This window comes from Sturnus vulgaris, chromosome 7 (assembly GCF_052056855.1).
Source record: "Sturnus vulgaris isolate bStuVul1 chromosome 7, bStuVul1.hap1, whole genome shotgun sequence".
Taxonomy (NCBI): Eukaryota; Metazoa; Chordata; class Aves; order Passeriformes; family Sturnidae; genus Sturnus; species Sturnus vulgaris.
The window spans coordinates 9815714-9836070 of record NC_142249.1 but is presented as its reverse complement, the minus strand read 5'-3'; the positions used below and the strand labels follow the sequence as shown (position 1 = coordinate 9836070).

Below are 20357 nucleotides of genomic sequence, written 5' to 3'. Positions count from 1 at the left end.
ATAAAGTATGTATTCCATGTAGAATTATTATTTGCAGTCCTCTAAACCCACAATAGAAATCATATCAGGCTGCACACAGAAACATGTAGTTCAGCAGGCAGCTTCTTAACCATGTAAAAAATACATGGATCCAATTTCTACCATAACAAACAGGATTTACCTTTGGTTCTACTTAGGAAAAATAGCAAATTAATTATTTTGCAAAAGCTAAGATAGGAAACTGTTACACAGACAAAAAACAGAATAAATAGTTACCTCTCAATCCAATGGATCCAGCAGCACAAAGGGGAACGATTTGTAGTGAGGGGCCAGGTGCACAAGCTCATCTATTTGCCACTCCTAGAGAGAGAGTGCTGGCCTGACACAGGGCTTCTCAATATGTCCTTAATGAGTCAGCCTCATGACCTGCATGCAGAGATCAGAGAAATGAGCACCTGCACACTTCTCACAATTACACCCTCATCTTTGCAGGCCAGTCTGAAAAATGCAGGGTAAACAGAATGTACAGGAATAGTGGAGCTAGAGGCACTGCAGGGTGTGCTCATAGGACCATTTCTTCTATCTGTACTGCTTTCTAGTTGCACTCGGTTTCTGGGCACTATCCCTGTTTTGTTTTCAATTAAAGGGTTTCTTTTCTGGGCAACTCCATCATTCCCTCTCCTTTATTTTTGCCACCTTCACCCTGAAGTCAGGGAACCTTAGGGGTTTGTTGCAGCCAGCCTCATTGATTCTGATACTGTTTTTCCAAAAAAAAAAAAAAAGGAACATTTTTAATCATATCTCTCATGATCAGTGTACCTTCATACAAATGTGTGACTTGATTATGTAGTTTTAATAATCAGAGGTTCAGCTGCCTAAAAATGAGATCAATTTACTGTTTTTGAGTTCTTCATCTGTTCACCATTGTGTCTCAAGAATTTTATGACATACCATAATAGCACACTTATGGACACATATATAGTCATTTAAACAGGAAAACAAACATAGCCGCTTCTTTATCTAAAATTTCGGGCCTGAGCATTAAGCAAGAATTTACCTTTAGACACTACATGTTTCCTTCTTAAAAAGGAAGGCTTTCTTTCTAAGGGAAGATGGACAAAATTACACACCTAAATATTTCCAAGGATTCATCTTAGTCATTTTTGCTTCTGCAAAATTTGAAGGGGAAGGGAACATACAGGAAAGAATTTTTCAAGCGTTTATAACATAGGGAGAACTCACTAAAATCCCCCAATCTAAATTCTGAAAAATAAGTAAAATAATTACATCAGTTTTTCAAACAACGTTATTTTAGAATAATTCTATTTATGCCAGTGCAGACTCATAGAACAAGGAAATATCTTATTTTTGTGAGATACAAATACTTGAAAAAAATGCTTTAGCATCCCATTCCAAGCATTTAGCTCAATTTTTCAATCTCCTTACCAGTAATATCCATCGTAAAATACATTCACTTTCTTTTTCTGCCGTGCCCAGCCATTCCCCAGCTCCTTCTCCAACAACAACATCTCCTTGTGTGAATGGAAAGAATGGTATCCTCTCAGCAGGTAACTGGCTGTGAGAGATCATTTTTAGAGACACTGAAAACACCTGAGTAGGAGGAACAGCTGTGGGGCTGATGGCAGAACAGACACTTGTGCTCTAACCCCACACAGTCAGGGTTCAAATGACAAAGTCCTAAGAGCTCTGCCCTACCTTGGAAATGTAAAATTCTTAATTTAGAATTAATGAAGGAGGGAGGGAAGAGCAAAGAGGGTCTCAGCAGGAGGACACTTCTGTGGCCAGCAGAGTCATGTGCTCTCTTTCATTTTTCTTCCCACTTTACTCTTTCCCAGTGTGATTTATCTCTTGGGTAAAAAAATGGTATTGAGGGGCTGAGGCAAATTATTTCATTGTGTTCAGGAGAGAACAGGAAACTTAAAACCTCAATTATAAGAATCATGTTGGAAAATAAAAAAGAAAAAATTGGTGTCCATTTCAGAGGAATGCACCAACCCCTCCTGACCTCAATAGTGTAATATTACAGTCAATGCTTGCGTCTCTGCTTTTTCAAATTTGTTCAGTTTCTTTTGGAAAGTTTGCAACAAAAATGACATTCCGTTCTCTTGCACGTGGCTCAGACAAAATGTGCATTTCTCCAATACAGGCACTACAGGTAGACTGGAAAATTTAAATAATTTCCATGATGAAGGAACTGTTACTGGCTCATGATTCTGATAATCTATTTCTGTCCCCTCACAAATTAAAACTAGAAAACAATTTAAATACAATGCAAATTGAATTACTTTTAAGTGCAGAGATGTCTATATTTTATTTTAATGTATGAATAAATACCACATTATAGGTATTTTTCTGCATTCTTTTGTCTCATCAGTACCATGCTTTATAAATTCAAATTACCTTCAAAGACGAGGATTTAAAAAAAAAAAGTTATAAAATATGACTAGAAGCCAAAACTAACTGTCAGTCCAATATTAAATATAATCTTAGCATGCCAGAAACAATTTCATTTCTTAATATTGCATTTATTCCACCTGGAGTGGTTAGATTTTCACTTCCTTAAGCTAACTGTGAACCTAAGAAACCTGCATTACTGCCCAGCTTCAGTGGAAAGAATCAAAGGAATTCCATCATATTTTATGTCCATAAGAACTTTTATCTTCCCTATGAAAAAAAGGAAATCAGACATTCCAATTGACTATTTAATTTCTTACTACTCTTTATTTCTTTTCACTAATGATTTACATATAAAATATTCTTTGATTTCTTTGCTTTTAAACTACACAGGGTAAGGAGACTTGGAGAAACAAATCAGATTCAGCACTTGTAAATGATCAGTATATTCTCTTCCTTCTAGAAAATTGCATATGGACTAGAAATCAGCTCACTGGCTATTTTAAAGTGAAACTGGTAATATTTAAAGACTTCCAGAGAAACAGATGGAAAAAAGGTTTAGTGAGGAAATATTTAATCAGAAGAGATTTGGCAAATTAATCTGTAAATGAATCCTTGCATGCGGGCTCTTTTCATTACAGAGAAGCAATATCCCTGCTGCCAATCATTTCCCAGCATTTTCAGTACCAAAGTGCACCCTACTCCTCACTGCCCCACAAGACTTTACAGTTTTAGCACCAGCTTCCTATATTTACAGGCCAGATAATGCCTTTTACATTAAAACAAAACCAAACCACCAAACTTCCCATTTTGATTCCCCCGAGGATTCCCAGGAAAGGTTCTGCTTCTGAAGATTACTGATTGGAAAAATCCAGAGGTTACCTAATATGGGAGTTGGAGTGTGACTTTGATGTTCCAGACATGAATGTTTTGGGGGTGTGTGTCTAATCTTACAATTCAGTGAAGTGAGCAAGAAAAAAGAATAAAGGTCAGCTTTTAACTGGCTGTACTGTTTTCCCAAAAAGTACCACCAGACTATGTTTTTCAAACCAGTTCTATAACAGCCTAAATTCATATCATAGCAATACCTTACAAGCCTCACCATAATGCTAGCTTTAGAGTATTTATAGCTCCACTCTATATCATAGGAAAAGTATGCAGGCTCTTATACTCTGGTGAGCAGAGATCACAGTGTCAGGAAACTCTATAGTCACTTTGCTATAGTGCAGGAGCTTCAGCAAATAATAAAACACAAGCCTTAAAAAGGCAAAGCATCCAGTGTGTGGAACGTCTTAATCTATTTCAGAAGAATTATTGAACCAAGAGGTAATGATTTCACATTGGTCATTCTTTTTTCTCATCAGCTTCCAGGCATAGTCGTAATTTATATGTAATTCTGAATAGAAATCTAGGCTGAAATGACTGCTTGAAATTCTAGACAACTTTTCTTTCCAACCCTTCCTGAGCTTATAAAATGGAACAGGTGTTACAGTAACTGGACTTGTTCCTTTCCCCTTGAGATAACTCTGTGCCACAAAGAAATTGAGAAGCTCTTGCCTGCATTTCTCCAAGCATATTAAATAAGGCTTCACTGTTTGATATTTGTTTGAAAATATTTGATAAAAATAATAACACTAATTTACTGCCATTTACCACAGCTGCCTTCCATCCACTTCACACTGAAACATAATTATGCCTGTGACATCCCTTTAGGGAAACCTCCCTAATTCACCATACCTATAGCATTAAAGTAACAAATAATTTTTGAGGAAGGTATAACATAACTATTCCAAGATAAGCAGGTGGGTCTATGTCTAAATTGCTCCATTGTGACAACTGCATTTCATCATTTGTGTGTATTACTGAAAAAATTATATATTTTTATATTAAAAATCCAGTTTAGATAGATCTCTAAGGGGTTAAGTAAAAAGTTATATAGTTTCTTGGACTTCCAAATCTTTAGGAAGGATGCTTTTTCTGCCTCCAAAGAATGAAATATAATTTTTTTAAATCCTGTTGGGATTTGTTTACACTACTATAAAATTTGGTATTTTGTATACTCCAGGCCTGGTATGACTTTAAATAAACAGTATAGTTGCTGTACTTCCCCACCCAAATATTGTACCTTATCTCTGATGTGCATGTTCATGGTGAAGATGAACATCTACCACCTATGCATGTTCTTGGCACACAAAGACTACCAGAGACGTTGCAATTTTGCTGCCAGTTTATCCTCATGCTCTTCAGAGAAAGGGAAATCCAGACCCTCAGCTGGTATGAATTGAATTTTCAAAGGTATAGGAGTGACTAATATCAGCCTCTATTCCTGTCCCTTTAAAATCCTTAATACAGTTTTTTATTATTATAAAGTTATCAGTACTCTTTAAAGTTTAAGTATATTCAATGAATAGTTATTATTATCATAAATATATCAGACCTGCAATCCCCAGATATCGTCCTTAAAATAAGAAAGCACAGAGCCAAACAGGCATTAAAATGAACAGTGTTTCATCTTTCACACAACAGCTCAGGCTCATTTGCAGCATACACTTTCTGGAATTTATGTTCTTAGCTCTTCTAGAGAATTTTCATTAGATAAAGCTAGGAAACTTTTGAGTATTGGTATTTTACTTTCAAATCCAGGAGCATGAGCAGCTCTGAATCACAGTTCTCCATCCTATGGCCAGCTGTGGGCCAATCATTCATACATTAACCTCAGTTTGACTTGTTATACTGACAGCAATGTGGAAATATGTGATTTATGAGGTAAAGCAAGTTAAATCCATTAGAAGAAAACTACTAAGTCAAGCACACCACATTGTGGACTAAGAGGTAAAAGGCTCATTTCCACCAGAGATTCATTCCTTTCTGGATCTAACCCTTCTTTGCCAGCAACTGCCCACCCACATTGATTATAAAGGGTTGTGTCAGTCTAAATCTTAATGCAACATTAAGAGAGAAAATTGGATGTTTTCTGTTGGCTTCTGCATATGGGCAAATTTCATCTAGAATGTAAATCAGATTTTTTTATATGATTTATTTTGTTTCAGGCTATTACCTAATAATTTCTAGTGCTGTCAGATTCTGGAACAAACAGATTTTGTCAAGGGGATAGCCTAAATGGTTTCTTGAGGCTTCTTCCAACCCTATTTTGCTACATTCCTGTAATTTTGGAAAGATGCTAAAATTTTTATACTGTAGCTGGAATCTGAACCAGAATATTGCTTCACTACCCTGAATGGCAAATGTGGAGCCTGAACACCAGACTATCAAAGCTGAGCATTAAACTCCATGACATACAACAGAGGAAATGTTCCATCCAAATCCCCTGTGCCCTTGCTGGAATTCTTGAAAATCCTGGCACTGTTTCTCTTTTCAAACAATCCTGTTAACACTAGGAAACCACAAAAGTCCAAAGAACCACACAGCAATATGATTATTAATATACTTAGTACACTACACAGAGAGTAAAGAACACAGAATGTAGGAAAAGCAGTGTTCTAGTATGTGTGTCCTCAGGGCTTGGAGAGAGAACTCCTGGAGTAATTTTGGGCAAATTACTGAGCAAGCTGAGTCTAGAATGCTAATGTATTTTTTTTGAGTGGTTCTGTGCTCTTAGTCAATTTGCTTTCCTTCTCCATGTTCCAAGCCCATCCCAAAGGAGAGTCCACACTCTCTATACCTTGATCTTCCATGGAATCAGAGCCATTAGGAGTATCCTCACTGCTCATTCTTTCAGGACAGCATTGGGATGAGACATTCAACCTGTAAACCTCAAGCTATAATAGATACCTTCATTTGAGATATAATGCTAATGAGTTCTGCAGTAGAGCTATAAAAAGACAACTGTATTATTTCCAAGCCCCCAGCTGGTATTTCTAATAGATTTATGCTGCATATTTCCATAAGACAATTTAGTGGAGCTATCTGGGGATATCAGGACTGTTCTGTACTGTGTAACGTAACCAGACCCTTTATAGTCTAATTCTCAATATAACACAGGACTAGCATTCCCATTGTTGCAAAAACTTAATTGCAAGAAACATTCACAAAAAATATTGTGACACTCAGGTACTAAATTATTGGGAGTGAAGAGAAACACCCTAGACCAAGATAACTGGGATATAGTCATTAAAAAAATACCATGCTTTGGAGTGGGATAGATACATATCCACAAAACAAAGTAAAACCACAGCAACTCCAAAGCTCTATATAAGAGAGAGATAGGTTCTCCAAAAAAGTATTAAGAATGCCTTTATCAACAGAAGATCAAATTATCACAGAGGGGAGACTGGTTAGCCTGTTATTGCTGGTTCATAAGTGCTCCATAAAGAATGTTCACATCTAAAGCTGTCTTTAGTGTATCTCACCTCAGACTCTGGAAAAAAGAGATGATGTTTTCATTCCAGGCTTATTTTTTACCTCTAGGCAACAAAGCAATGCAGAAAAGTTTCTAAATTTAAGCAAATCTAGGAACAAAAATCTAGAAAATGCAACATTTTGATCAAATTAGGCGCCCTCTAAACGTAGCTAAAGCCACATGAATCTTAAAAAAACTAAGAACAAAAGAGGGATGAAAGAAGGGTATGGGGCTTTATATGGATGCATATATCTCTATGACAAGATAGAACTTCCACCTCTGAGACTTCATCATGCAATATTCAAACTGTGGTGTTGTGAACAGATTGATAAAGCTCTGCTGAGATTACTTACAGAGTGTAAATACACTGAAATACATCAGAACCTCTTTGCACTTCAAAATATGTTTCTCTGCAGTGTAGACAGCCCGAACAAGTAAAGCAGCCCATCCCAGCTGACATACTTCAGCAATTCTAAACCACAATTATCCTTTTGTATTATTGGTATGTGCATAAATACTTTAAAAAAAAAACAAACTTGCAAAACACAAAGTACTCCTTCCCAGAAGGGAAACTGTATAGTCAGAACATCTCATTGCTCTTCGAAAGAAGATAATTATGAATAATATGATGGGAGCTTTCAGAACATACTGCATCTATCAAGTTCTGCATGAGTAATTATAATAATGTTTTGGAACATCATTAATTTTGTCGGCAGAACATGTCTCAGATTTCTGAAATACAAGATTTGCTCCCCAAAGGACATTGGCCCTCAGCATAAGTTCCTGGCTAATTTCTATGATTCTGCTGAGAACATCTAAGTAGTAAAGAAACATTTGTTTTCTGGGCTAGGATTTGGGTGTTGAGGTCACAGAAGGTATTGTCTTCAAGCTGGCTTTTTCCTTCTATGGCAATTGTTGTTTTGAAAGATTACACAAAAATGTCCAAGCTGTTAGGTGTAAGAAGGATTGTGTCAGTAAGCATTAAAATTTCTCCTCCTTCCAGTGCAAAGCCAGCTCACTTCCTTATCTTTACTCCTTCTCAGATGAGAATCTATCTATGTCTTATGGCTATATCTTCATTTCAAGTGGGTGTTTTTTATTATTTTTGATGTTAGTATCATTTATAATAATTATTATAATTATTATCTTATTATAATAAGATAAATTAATTTTATCTTCAAAAGTCAATAAGTTGAGCTTTACTCTTGTAAAAAAGAACAAGAGTAAAGCTTACCTTGAAAGGGCAGAAATTGGAAAAAGGAGTAAAAGAGCTAGTTTGTTACAGATCACGTAAACTTACAGTAGATTCAGAAATTATTACAAGGGTTCATATAAGCAATGCTCCATATAGAATTTCATAAAAATAGTGAGAAGGAAAAGAAGAACTTTAAAGAATGGCCGGCAGTTATTTGCCAGATAAGACAAATGGAGGAAAACAGATGCAGAACTGAAATGGGGAAGACAGGACTAGAAAGGAGGCAAGGAACTAATTATTTGAAGTGGCAACATCTCCATGGGAGATAACAGAAATGTGAGATGGTTGTCAGTAGCAATAAGACCCTAAGATAGGTGTGAAGCAAGACAGTTGTGTAACAAAGCCCTCGGTTTTCTTTAACAAATCTGCTTCTGTTTACTTTATGTGGGTCTGCCTCACCACACAAGAGGTACAGCTCTGCTTCCAGGATACTTGTGAAATTAAATTCCTTTTTAACGAGGAATCACATAAAGTCTTTTGTAGATTACACCATTTTGAGTTAAACCAGCTCTGAATTAACAATTTCACCAGAGTTAACGAGCAACACCTTACAAAGCAAGAAATGTTTATTCCTAGTTTTGTAAGGAATTTGAAAGTGATCTGTTTCAAATGCAAAACAAGTCAGATGAGATGGTGAGAATGAGATTTGGCCCAACCTGTTGGCAAGGAATTCAGTTTGAATATAATATTTTCTCTCTCCAACAAAATAAAATAATATAAAAGATTATTCTCTTCCTCAATTTGGTGGTATTTCCTTACCTTCTCACCTCTTCATACCTGTTTCTTGTCTCTCCCCTACCACAGCACTACATCCCAAAGATATCCTATGGTGTATATATTTAATTGACAGCTCATTAGTACGAGAGTGAAAAATCTTTATACATTTTTTACGTTTTTCATTCCAGCCATAAATTTTGCTGATGCCCAGCCTGATGATTTATTAGATATTTCTTTACTAACCATGGTTTCTATTGCTGTCGTCCTACTTGCTGTGTTTCACAATAGTCTAAATTTTTTTTGAGTCATAACTAATACCCGGGGAACAGAATGCATCCTTGCATTCTCTATGCCTTCAATCCTCCTATGAATCACAAAGAAATCAAGAAAATCAGACACCTGTGCAGCTGTATAATAAATACATTCTTCATGGAACATTATGTCCTAATAAATGACAGTGACATGAAACTTGTCTCTAATGATGTGTAGGTCTTCTGTATTCCAAGTTCATAAGGAATTCAGCTGTATGTTCTTCTTAGGTAAGTTTGAGCTGTAAGATTACTAGTGCAATATTTTAAAATAATATAAAGATGACCTTCTGAATGTAGGCAGACTCCATAATTCATAATGCACTTCAATTGCTTTCACTTGGAAAAATGGAATCAATAAATGAGCTAATACTACAGTATTTACATGCCTTTATCTACTACTCTTCTCTTGCTCTGTATATTCTTGGTCATCTTACACCAAAATAAGCTTTTTTGATTAAATGCTGAGGCATCAATGAAAGATGAAAAGCTTATAAATGTTCAGGTTTGAGGTTTTCCATGTGATGGCTGGCGACTAAATTCAGAACATGAGGAAAGACAATTTTTATATCTGCAAGTCACAAGGCTTTCACATTGTGTATCTGCTACACCTGAGAAAGAATAGACATGGGTTATATAAACTGAGCAGGTATGTTTGTATCACTTTACTGCCCAGGCTCTGGTCACAACCCCTACAAACAAAAAATTTGTTGATAAAATAGTTCCCTCAGAATGCACACTGGAAGGCAATACCGAGAGATTGAAGTGATACTCAGATGTGAGCCTAACATTTTCCTTAACATAATATAAGGCTCAAAAATCCTTTCCTAGGTAAGACAAGACCCAGTCTGATGGACAAGCTGACTAGGATGAGAAGAATTATCTCAGAGACTCAATCACTTTAGCCCATAGTGGACTTGACCATCCCCTCTGTTTTGCCACTAAGATACTCTCCTGAGCACAGAACCATAGAAAAGCTTAGGGTGGGAGGGAGTCTGGCAATCATCTGGTTTAATCTTCTGTTGCAAACAGGGCTGTAAGTGATGTTACAGAGGGCTTAAATAGGCCTTCAATTCTCTGGGTAACCTGTTCCAGTGTCTAATTGTTCTCATGAAGAAGAGTGACAAAAGAATCTCTATCTTGTCTATAAATACTCTCCAGTATTGCAACACTGTGATAATATTCCCTCCCCTGAGCAGCCTTTTCTCTAGGTTCAATAAACCAATTTCCTTACATTTTTCTTCATTTTTCAAGTTCTAGAACCCTCTAATCATCCTGGTAATTCCCTGCTGGATCTTTTCCAGCTTTATAACGTCTCTTGAAACAGGGAGACCAAAACTGGACAGTGTTCCATGTGTGGCCTAACAAGTGGTTGAGTAGAGCATAATAATCACATCCCTTAATACCTTGGTTACACTTCTGCTGACACAGCCCAGACCATGGATGTGTGGATGTGTACATCAGAGACTCAACTACATGTAACTATGTTTACATATATAAAAATTCCAGAAATGGTATCTTGACATTCCCAGCCTGGTTTATTCCTTACTTGGTCTAAGGCAAGCACTTCTATTTTTTTGGTCTCCATGGCAATTCAGGTTGTTTTTAATTAGAAAGCTGTTACAGTATCTCCTGACTGCATTGTGCAATAGTAAAGGAAATCAGCTTTGAAAACAGAAAAGGCTTGTGTTGAGTAGATCGAGCAAACAGTCCTTCTTACAAAAAATAATATTCTCTCTGTCCTAAATTATAATTGCTCTGGGTCTACTAATTATATACGAATTTTAGCTCCTAGTTTTTTAGGCAAACCACAAAGAAAATTACATAAATAAATCTATCCACTGTGTAATGAACATCTTATCCAGGGGTTGAATAAAACATATGCACAAACTAAGAGGAAAATGTTCCATTCTTTAAGACCTACTTAGTATTGAATCAATTGTCAGCAATGCTAATCTCACAAATTACACTGGTAAGTGAAAGAGTAGGCCACAGTGACCTATTTCCAAAGGAGCATTTGTGCCACCATGGTAATCCTAAGCCATTGTCATTTACAGTGATTAGCTACTGATGCTGTACAACATGGAACAGCAGCAGCCAAGAAAGTCTAGGAGGCTTAGACAAGAATTCAGTACAGGATATGGTTAGGATATTAAATCAGAAGCTGATCATAAACAGAATTTCCAGTAATCTCTTAGACCATCAGATTTATAGAAATCTACTGTAAACCCCAGTAACACAAAGAAATCCCTTCACACAGCACAGCCAAAAGTATGTAAAGCGTGTCCTTGGCACATGCAGTCCTTTCAATTTCAGTACATCCTGAAGCAGATGGAAGCTCTCCTGATGAGACTTTTCCTTCCTCTGCATAGGAGTCCCCCATATCAAAATAGAGCTGCTTCTTTCCTGTCACTCATTGTTCTGGCCCTGCGGGGTTAGGAGATCATTTTGCAGAGCTGGGCATCTCTTTAATTAAAGATATCCTTTTAGGAGATAGCTCCACAGCATCTTCACAAGGGCTGGACTGGGTGGGGTTTGATCAGATACGGCCGAATTTAAAGAGTGTTTCTCCTTTCAGAACAGCACTGTGGCACGTAAAAGGAATGCATTTCAAGCTATTGCAGCTTGTGTAAGCATGTGATTACTAAACTACTGAATTGTAAAAGTTTTATTTTGCTGATACTCATAGAAACATCTACTGTAAGTCATAAACTTTGACAGGAGGAACTCATAGCTCACACGTAAAAATCTGTGTTTCAATAAACATAAAAACTGGAACTGTAAATCTAAGAACTTCCCTATAGATAATAAAGATATCTTTTTATACGCTTGCTCAACCTTTGCCTTTAATATTTATGCTTTAAAACTTTATTCCACATTTTCATAACCGTCCTTTTCCCTATACATAATTAATAGATTTCCTTTTAAATAGCCTAACATTTGTTGGAAGGTAGATTCTATTAAGTCACTAGCTTAGACTTTGCTGAATTTAAGTGACTAATTTGAAAGACAGCTGTCTCAGCCAGAGAAATGGGTCAAACAGAAATTTAATATGCACTTCAAGATGGATTTTTTTGATGACTTTACTAAAGATTCTCTGAATAGCTGGTCAAATTCAAAATACCAGCATGTTAACATAACTAAAAAGTTTTTACTGCTAGAGCTTGAATCTTTAGCAGAATCTTTAATTACTCAAGGATTACTCAAAAGACTTGTCATATTCCAAGAAATCAGCCCGCTTCTGTTGTGGTCACAAGTATTTTGCAAAGCTGCATTATTTAATTAGTAAATTTAATCAGAAAGAGATTTTATGGCTTAATATCTAGTTGAGCAACAAAGAGTACAGCCCATTTTTTGTGGTATGTTTTAAGATAAAAGTGGCTTGAAAATGCTGAGGCTTTGCTGAGCAATCTAATTGCATGTCTTTAATTAGCATATATGCTAACTTCACAACAGAGGTCCTCAGGACAAAGCCTGTCTTTAAAAACCTGTTAAAAACCTTTTTGTCTTTTATTGAAAATGCTGATCTGCCATGGAAGGAATCCACACAGGGTTTCACATCTCAAATAATTACATACAATGACACCTAATATTTTACACAATGAAATACACTGACAGCCACATTTGAAAAGCATGATGCTATAGAGAAATCGAGATAATAGGAAAAATTAGAAAAAAAAAACCTTTAAAATATTCTGTTTCTCTTAACTGCTAGGCATTATCTTCAGTGCAATAAGAATGAGAAGGCAGTGGAGAACTTACTGGTGAAAAAGCAAAATGTAGATGGCTGCCATTTAAGTCAAAGATAATTTTTCACTGACGGCTTCCAGAAGCATTGTAAAACTCATACAGCTAAACAATATTAATTGTTCTCTATGAGTGGCATTTAAAATTGGCCGTTGTGAGATATATAATCCTGATATCCTTGTTGATGGCTTTGCATGTGTATCTTTGATTTTAAAACACAAGCGGGCCTCAAAAAAGCTATGAAAGGGTGTGGGGAAGCTACCTGGCATTTAGTGCTAACAGAACAAACCATTTTAATGACCAACACAAATACATGGAAGTAATAGTGACCATAGAGCAAGCAAAGAGCAGTACCTGAACAAGACCACATTTTTTTCTATCTATAATTATTGCACATACAGCTGCTATTTTCTTTGGATTAGCTGTGAGTCAGCTCTCTGTACTCCTGTCTCTGCCCCTCAATCATTTCAGAAGTGCTCATTCTATTTTTCTGCCTTTCAGGAGAGTGCAGAAGACATGCCTGTATTCTCACATCAGTCACAACAGAAAATCACACACTCTGGGGCTCCTGCCAATGCCCTGGAGAAAATGGCAGCACAATGGCAGCTCTGCACACATCCACAAGGTATCCCAGGAATGAGCATCAGGATACACAGCCAAAGAGGGGTGTCGGGAGAAGAGACTGACAAGGAGCTGCATTCTGATCCAAGCAGCCATGCACACCAAATTCTTGGAGCTACAGAACATGGTATGTGCCCAGAGGTTACCACGGGATTTTGCAGCCTCAAACCCTTCAAAGAGTGGCAGTCTCCTCTTGCAGAACTGCACTCTGAATGGGCCACACCTCTCAGAATTCACTGAAGGAAGGGACGTGGAAAATCCTTTTATTGTTAAAACTTACTTTGCAAATTGCATTTTTCTGAACAGCTGGTTCAAACCATGGAAGACCACTAGTGAAATTTTCTGTCTCTAATTTAGAAAAAAATCCCCAGGAAAGAGAACCTAAAGGTAGTGTGATGATCCACAGCAATGATTTTGCATTTGGTACAAATATCATAAGGTTTCCTTACAAACTGCAGGCCAAACACTACTACCAAGATTTCTAGTATTAATGTTAGACAATTGCTTAACTTCAAATTGTAACAGATTTTTTTCAAATGCTCCAGTGCATATGTGTGCAGGGTAGAAAAGAGGGGCAAAAAAATCCATGCCCCTTTTTTGATCCTGAAATATTAAAAAAATGATCCTTAAGAAAACTCTGTGTGTGTCTGGATTACTCCAAAATCTAATTAACCAAGCTTGAATCTCCCGGGGGTATATTTTCAGATTCCTTAAACAAATAAGCCAAAGTCTTTAGTGGATACGTTAAAAACTACCAACAGCCCACGAGAACATTTCTGTTCCATTCATAAAGCTTATCAAACTCATAAATTAAAATACAGGAAGAAATTATTCCCTATGTATTGGTTCAGAGAAACTATAGTTATTGCATACTGTCCACTCTACATGCTAAGACTTATTGTAACATAAATAGTTAACAGCTTCTCAGAAATGTCACAAAGTTTATACTTTCTCTCTAGTTTAAGAGAAGGTACTAAGGAGGCTGAAGAGAAAGGAGATACCATCTGAAGAAAAGGAACTGTTAGAGATATGCTCTCTTTAAGGTATTACAGAGATGAATTTCATAGGGCACTTCAGGGAATTAAAAGGACACTTTAGGGTACCTAATGATATTAATGTCCGAGCTTTTACATTGGTAGAGAAACTTATTACACATAGAGGATATAACTGTGTGCATGGCTGATTAAGCAAAGAACTTGAAATATTAGCAGCTAAATTGTCAAGGAAAACAATCCACCAGAAGTAATGTCTTGGAGTTACATCCACCCAACATACATGCACTGTATGTGACTCAGGAGCAGGTGGACTAAATAAATACAACATTTTAAATACAGGACAAACACTTTCTGCTCCTTTCTAAAGCAAAACAATTCTTCTCAGAAGCCAGCACTTTCTCAGAGCATTACTGGCTCCTGGTGAGCAGTCCAGAGCATTTATCCTCCGAGGGACTCCCACAGACCTGCAGAAGGCATGAACAGCTGGCTTAAGACTCTGGACAGCCTTCAAGATAAACCCTGAGTACAGTTCTAAGCCAGCAACAGTAAACATGTGTAGGGGGAAGAGGTCAGAGAGGCAGCTTGGCATGTGTACAGGTCACTGCACAAGCCCAGGCACAATCAGCACCATTCATACCAAAACTCATAACGCAGCTCAACACAAGTTAATCTTCTGACACTGTTGTTTCCTCTGCCTTACTCATTCTTTTCATGCAAAGCCAGACTTTATTCAGTTACGTGGGGCTTTTTTGGTGGTTTTTGCAATCATTTTGTATCAATAACAAAGATAAATTACTCATTATTTTAAAGGGAGAAACTTTTTTGAGACATGGAAGGTGTCCATTGAAATCCCTTCTATTTTGTCATCTGCAACACTTCAATAAGCTGAAGACCAATAGAGAAAAAGGCAGCAGCCTGGGGAGAACACAAGAGCACGCAAGTGAGGTGTCAGCACCTCTGTTCTGTCCAGGACATATGTGCTGACAGGCACAAGTGGCTTTCCAGCAGCACAGATATTACATTTGCTTGTACCCACTGGGGATAACATGATGGTTCCAAAACCTAATTGCATGTGAGATCTAATAGTCATTATATACAACAGTTTGAAATTTTGGAACTGTAATTTCCCTATCTTTTAGAATTATCTAGCCTTGAGGAAAATTCATACAAGCCAGTGGAAAAGAATTCCATCATATACATCACAAATCAATTAGCTGAACCATTACTTGGCTGACTGTGAGGCCACTTTTAGGCTGCTGTAGTAGCTCTTGAATAAGAATAGTCAGTGGGATTTTGCTTATTTTTTCTTTGCATTTTTATGCCACCTATATTCTTTTTGTGGGCTGTTCTTTCTGGTACTGCTCTTATGAAACAAAATACTAAAATCAAGAGCAGCTAGAAATGAGCATATTACAGATTTCTAGATCTAGTATTATAATTGAAATGTGGTATTATGAAGGAAAGGCTTAATGAACAAAATCTGTTTAGATCAATGTTTTGCAGTTTTGAATAAAAATTACTTTAAAAAATAGATGCCCACATACAGTTGATGAAAAAAAAAAGGCAGTTTAGAAGTTACCATATGTGACAACCAATAGCCTGTTTTTAAATCACCTTTCAAAGATCCTTGAACAGTTTAGAAAGTATAGTGCAATAACTTCACCAGGAAGACACATAAGTCCATATGATCCAACTGACTTCCATCCAGATTTCTGATGGAACATCAGGAACAGCTGCTCGAGCAATGAATGCTCTTCCAAATTCAAAAGCCTTCTCTTGTGTGTGCTATAGCTTAATAATTTAGCAGACGTGCTGCCAGCCATAGTTGCTGGGGCAGGACAACAACCACTGAAAGAAGCAGGTGCTGGTGTTAGAGTGAGATGTAAAGTCCTCCAGAAAAATGTGTGGAAGGAAGGAAAATGTGTCCCAGAGAAACAAAGAAATGTTTAGATTTGCCTTTTACTCTGTGAGATTCAAGCACATTCATCTAAATTGTTGCAGAGCTTGGTCATAGAAATATTTAGCCTGAAAAGAACTGAAGTTTCTCTCATGAATGTTACCCAGACGTCAGTGCTATGCCAGGCATTAAAAAAAAAAAAAAAAGAATATTATGTAGTACTCTTTATTCCATATTTCCAGGAGAGATTAAACTGAATCTAATAATAATTTATTCCTATGGCTCTCATCAGTTATAAAATTTAAAACATTTTCTACAAATATGTGGTCAATATGTTCACCAAACAGGCAAGGACAGGGGTGTGAGTACACGAAGCAGGCATTCATGTCACTAAAGCTGTCAGACAAGAGAAGCAGAACAATCTCCTTACTGCCCATGAAGGGTGACCAGCAAAGCCAAAACCAGGAGGAGTCCTGTGACATCCCTTTGGGAAGGGAGAGGGCATTAACATGAAAATATCACACACACTCAAGGAAAATCAGAGAAGGAAGAAATGATCACCTTGGTCTCAGATGTTAAGAACCACGAAGGATGTAATCAATAGTCCTAACTGTATAGCACCAGCTCTGCAGTATTGCACACTCAGGGATAATGTGCTACAATATAAACCAACAGCTTTGTAGAATTAGTAAAGTATAAGGATTAATCGTTGTCTAGAAGTATGCCATTGATTAATTATTTTGGTATGGTTAATCTTCTAAATGCTCATTACAGCAACCTGTAATTCCTTTTTCTTTACCCACATACATTCACCAGCAATAGCATTATAATAAACATGCATTAGGTGAGCTGTAGAATGCATTGGCTGGTCTCCAGTCAATCATTTCAGTGCACAACAAGCTCACAGCCTGTCTCGTCCCACTAAATGCAACACAACTACTTATTTTAATATGTGTAGCATTAAGATGTTTTGCTTATCACGGGAAATTCTGACGTCAGATCTTTAATCCTACATTTTATCTTTTGAAAAATCAGAAAAAAAACCCACTAGGACCCCAGAATCACAGTAGTGACATAGGTCCCACCTGGACCCACCTTGCCACAGTAAAAACAAATTAACACTGCCCAGTAGAGAAAGCAACTACAGGATCTATTAATTTTATTATTCTGGATATCTCAAGTTACCATGATCTGTGAGATTATACTCTGGTGTCTCTGAAGTCTCATAACTGTAGAAGATTTATTCAAAAAGACAATACAAGAATTAAGGAACATATTCCCAAAATTTACAAGCATGTTTTCCGCAAAATCCCTTGGGAGTAGTTTTTCATCTAATATTATCTCTTGAAACTTAACTTTTGGAACACTGTCTTGCTTTAAGTAGGGCCAGCATCACAAACTGATTTGAAGTCAAAGCAGGCCATGAACAGGCAAGAGTAAAAGTTAGGGTAGCAGCAGAGAGAAAACCACCAAGCCCTATCCAAACAAGTCTGCACTGGTCACAGTCCCCCACAGCACTGGGAAGGAAAGTAAGGAGACTCCAGCTGGCTGCATATATTTCATTTCTCAATTTTCAGGCCTATTCTCCAGGTGAGCTCAACACAGGCATTCAATATTAAAGAGCTGGGAGACAGGGGCTGATGAGGCAGGAACAGAGAGAGTCACTAACTACAGCCTTAAATATTTTCAGTCTACAGTAGCTGCAAAATATCAAAATCATAACACTGTGATTTTGCCAGAGAGGTGAAACAGTAGTTGTGTTCTAAGAATTTAGGGCATAAAAAAATTAAAGACATTATTTTGATTTCTATTTCTTGCTGCTTTGCTTTTTTTGGAAATTCTCCCAGGACATTTCGGGTTGGTCTCTTTACACTTCCTCAATTGGTCTATGGGGATTTCGAAAATCCAAGCTACAAATGAAGATGTGTATTTTATGATCACATCTAAAACTGGGCACTATTAATAAAGGAAAATGTGATGTATTTAAATTAGTCAGAATCACATAATTTACAGGGGCAGACACAGAAGATCCAGAGGACTGAAAAAAACTTGCATTCTCTGTAGATAGAACATGATTAAAACATTGAACACTTTTCACATCTATTCATAGCATTAGGCAGGGGTCTGACTATAATTTGAAGACTAAGCAGCAAACTCAATAAAAACTCCACTCATTCCCTTCATCTTCCCTAATACTGTAGTTAAACAGAGCACCCTAAATCTTCAAGAAATCACATGGAATTATCAAGCTTACTCTTGGCTAGCCATGAGAGACTTCCAAAGATTGGATTTTGAATCACTGATTCTGTGGTTTTAAGTAATTTGTTTTACTGAAATGCCGAAGTTTTCCAGTTTTCTGTTTCTGGGAAAATGGGATTAAAAGGCACTCTAAGATTCGGGAAAAAAATGTCCTTTTACAGGATTTTTCTCATGTCATCTTTACCATTTATTCAATTCCTTATGTGTCAGAGTCTCTTTTTTTTTTTTTTCCTACCTGTAGATATAACTTATTAACACAGGACCAATCACTTGGAGTTTATGCTCCCTGCATGGCACAATGCATGCTGGGCCCAAGAGCCAAGTTCCTAAACACTACAATAGCACCATAAAATACCACTGACAGTCATTAGTTGAACTGTAGCTCCCTGATGAACACACTGCATCAATGTTGCTTAGAATGAATGACAGAACAAGGTGAAACTGAAGATTACAGTCCACCTTCCATGCAACACTTTGTGCCTGATTTAAAAGCTGTGTTGGGTTCTAGTATTTTAATGAAGCACAGCAACTACATACAAGTTTTACTGAAAGTCCATTTACAGTCAGAAAAGCCATATTGTAATTGTTCTCCATCAAGAAAAGCATCTAGCCAGAATTACAAACATGCATCAAATATCCTACAGTTGGAGGAGGAGGGAGGAAAAAGAAAGCCCTTTCCTTTCTCTGTCTGGTGTATTAAAATGTAAAGCCTTTAGAGCCAGCTCAGCCTTTTCAATGTGCACTTGGACAGTGCCCAGCACAAAGAGCCCAAGTCTCCAACTAAAGTGTCTGTTCTCCATCACAAGAGGAATGAATATGTATTGAATATGTTCAATAGGCATTAATTCACCAAATAGCTTAGGGTGATATTTCTGTTTCCTAGAAGAAGAGGAGAGCTCAGAAGGAAGTCACTTGGGCTGTAAACAGAGGTTTATCATATTCCACTTCCTTCTGTGACGATTTTTCTTTTTATGGCTACCTGATTTATAGCACCACACAAAGCTCAGCTGCCAAGTAAGAGGGAATCTGAGCAGCAGCAGAGGCTCCTCTCCCAGATTTTAACTCCATTCTCACTGTGGCCCACAGTGTCCACACAGCACATGTTTGCAGCAAGCAAAGCAGCCCATTAATGGAATAAAGATAATCACAGCACTCAAGTCTGCACTCAGGACAAAGGCACTGCTTTCCCACATTCTCAGGGTGTGCCTTCCCAAAGAAACAGGAACAAACCACAGAAGCAGCACCTCTAATCCTTTTCTCACTCAAATTCTATGGTAGGAAGGAAGATACCGTTTATGCCAGTGTATCTAACATCTGAACTTTCAACTCACACCGGCACTAAGGCACCTCTAGCCTGGTCATCTGCATTTCTGTCAGATAATAAGAACAGATGGTGATATTTGATACAAACTAATCAGCTAACTTAGCAAAGAGCTGGGTATACATTTTCATAACAAGGCATCTGATGAGGCTTGATAAATAAAATTTCCCATGGGAACTGAATACTGGAAATACCACCCTTATAATAGAAAAATATAACTAATTCAATAAAGAGCAAGTGAAGGTAACCTTAATTATAGAAACCTCTATAAGTGCTTCCAATCTTTATGCTACTAGAATTACATTTGCAAAACATAATTGCCAAAAGGTGACTTTCCCACAGCTAATAAATGTCAGCAGGCAAATCAGTCATGAATGTCCTGTTCTTTTCCCAGAGAATCCTTTTGCAGTATTACAAGCATTATCACATAAAATAACTAGAACTAAAGCCAGTCAGGAAATTTTTATTAGGTGTTCTTCTTCA

The 20357-nt window shown here is 37.1% G+C and overlaps 1 long non-coding RNA gene across 5 annotated transcripts in view; it reads right to left on the bottom strand.

The window, feature by feature from the left end:
* Positions 1–20357, bottom strand: part of LOC106855920 (uncharacterized) — a 180678-nt gene that overhangs the window by 147038 nt on the left and 13283 nt on the right. For 3 of the 5 annotated variants that reach the window (XR_015804779.1, XR_015804775.1, XR_015804780.1), the window contains exon 1: positions 256–463. The exons of 1 other annotated variant lie outside the window; for it this stretch is intronic. This is a non-coding gene — a long non-coding RNA (uncharacterized LOC106855920). Of the gene's footprint in view, positions 1–255; positions 464–20357 lie in introns of those variants that run through there. One more of the 5 variants, XR_015804776.1, reaches the window with a different exon arrangement.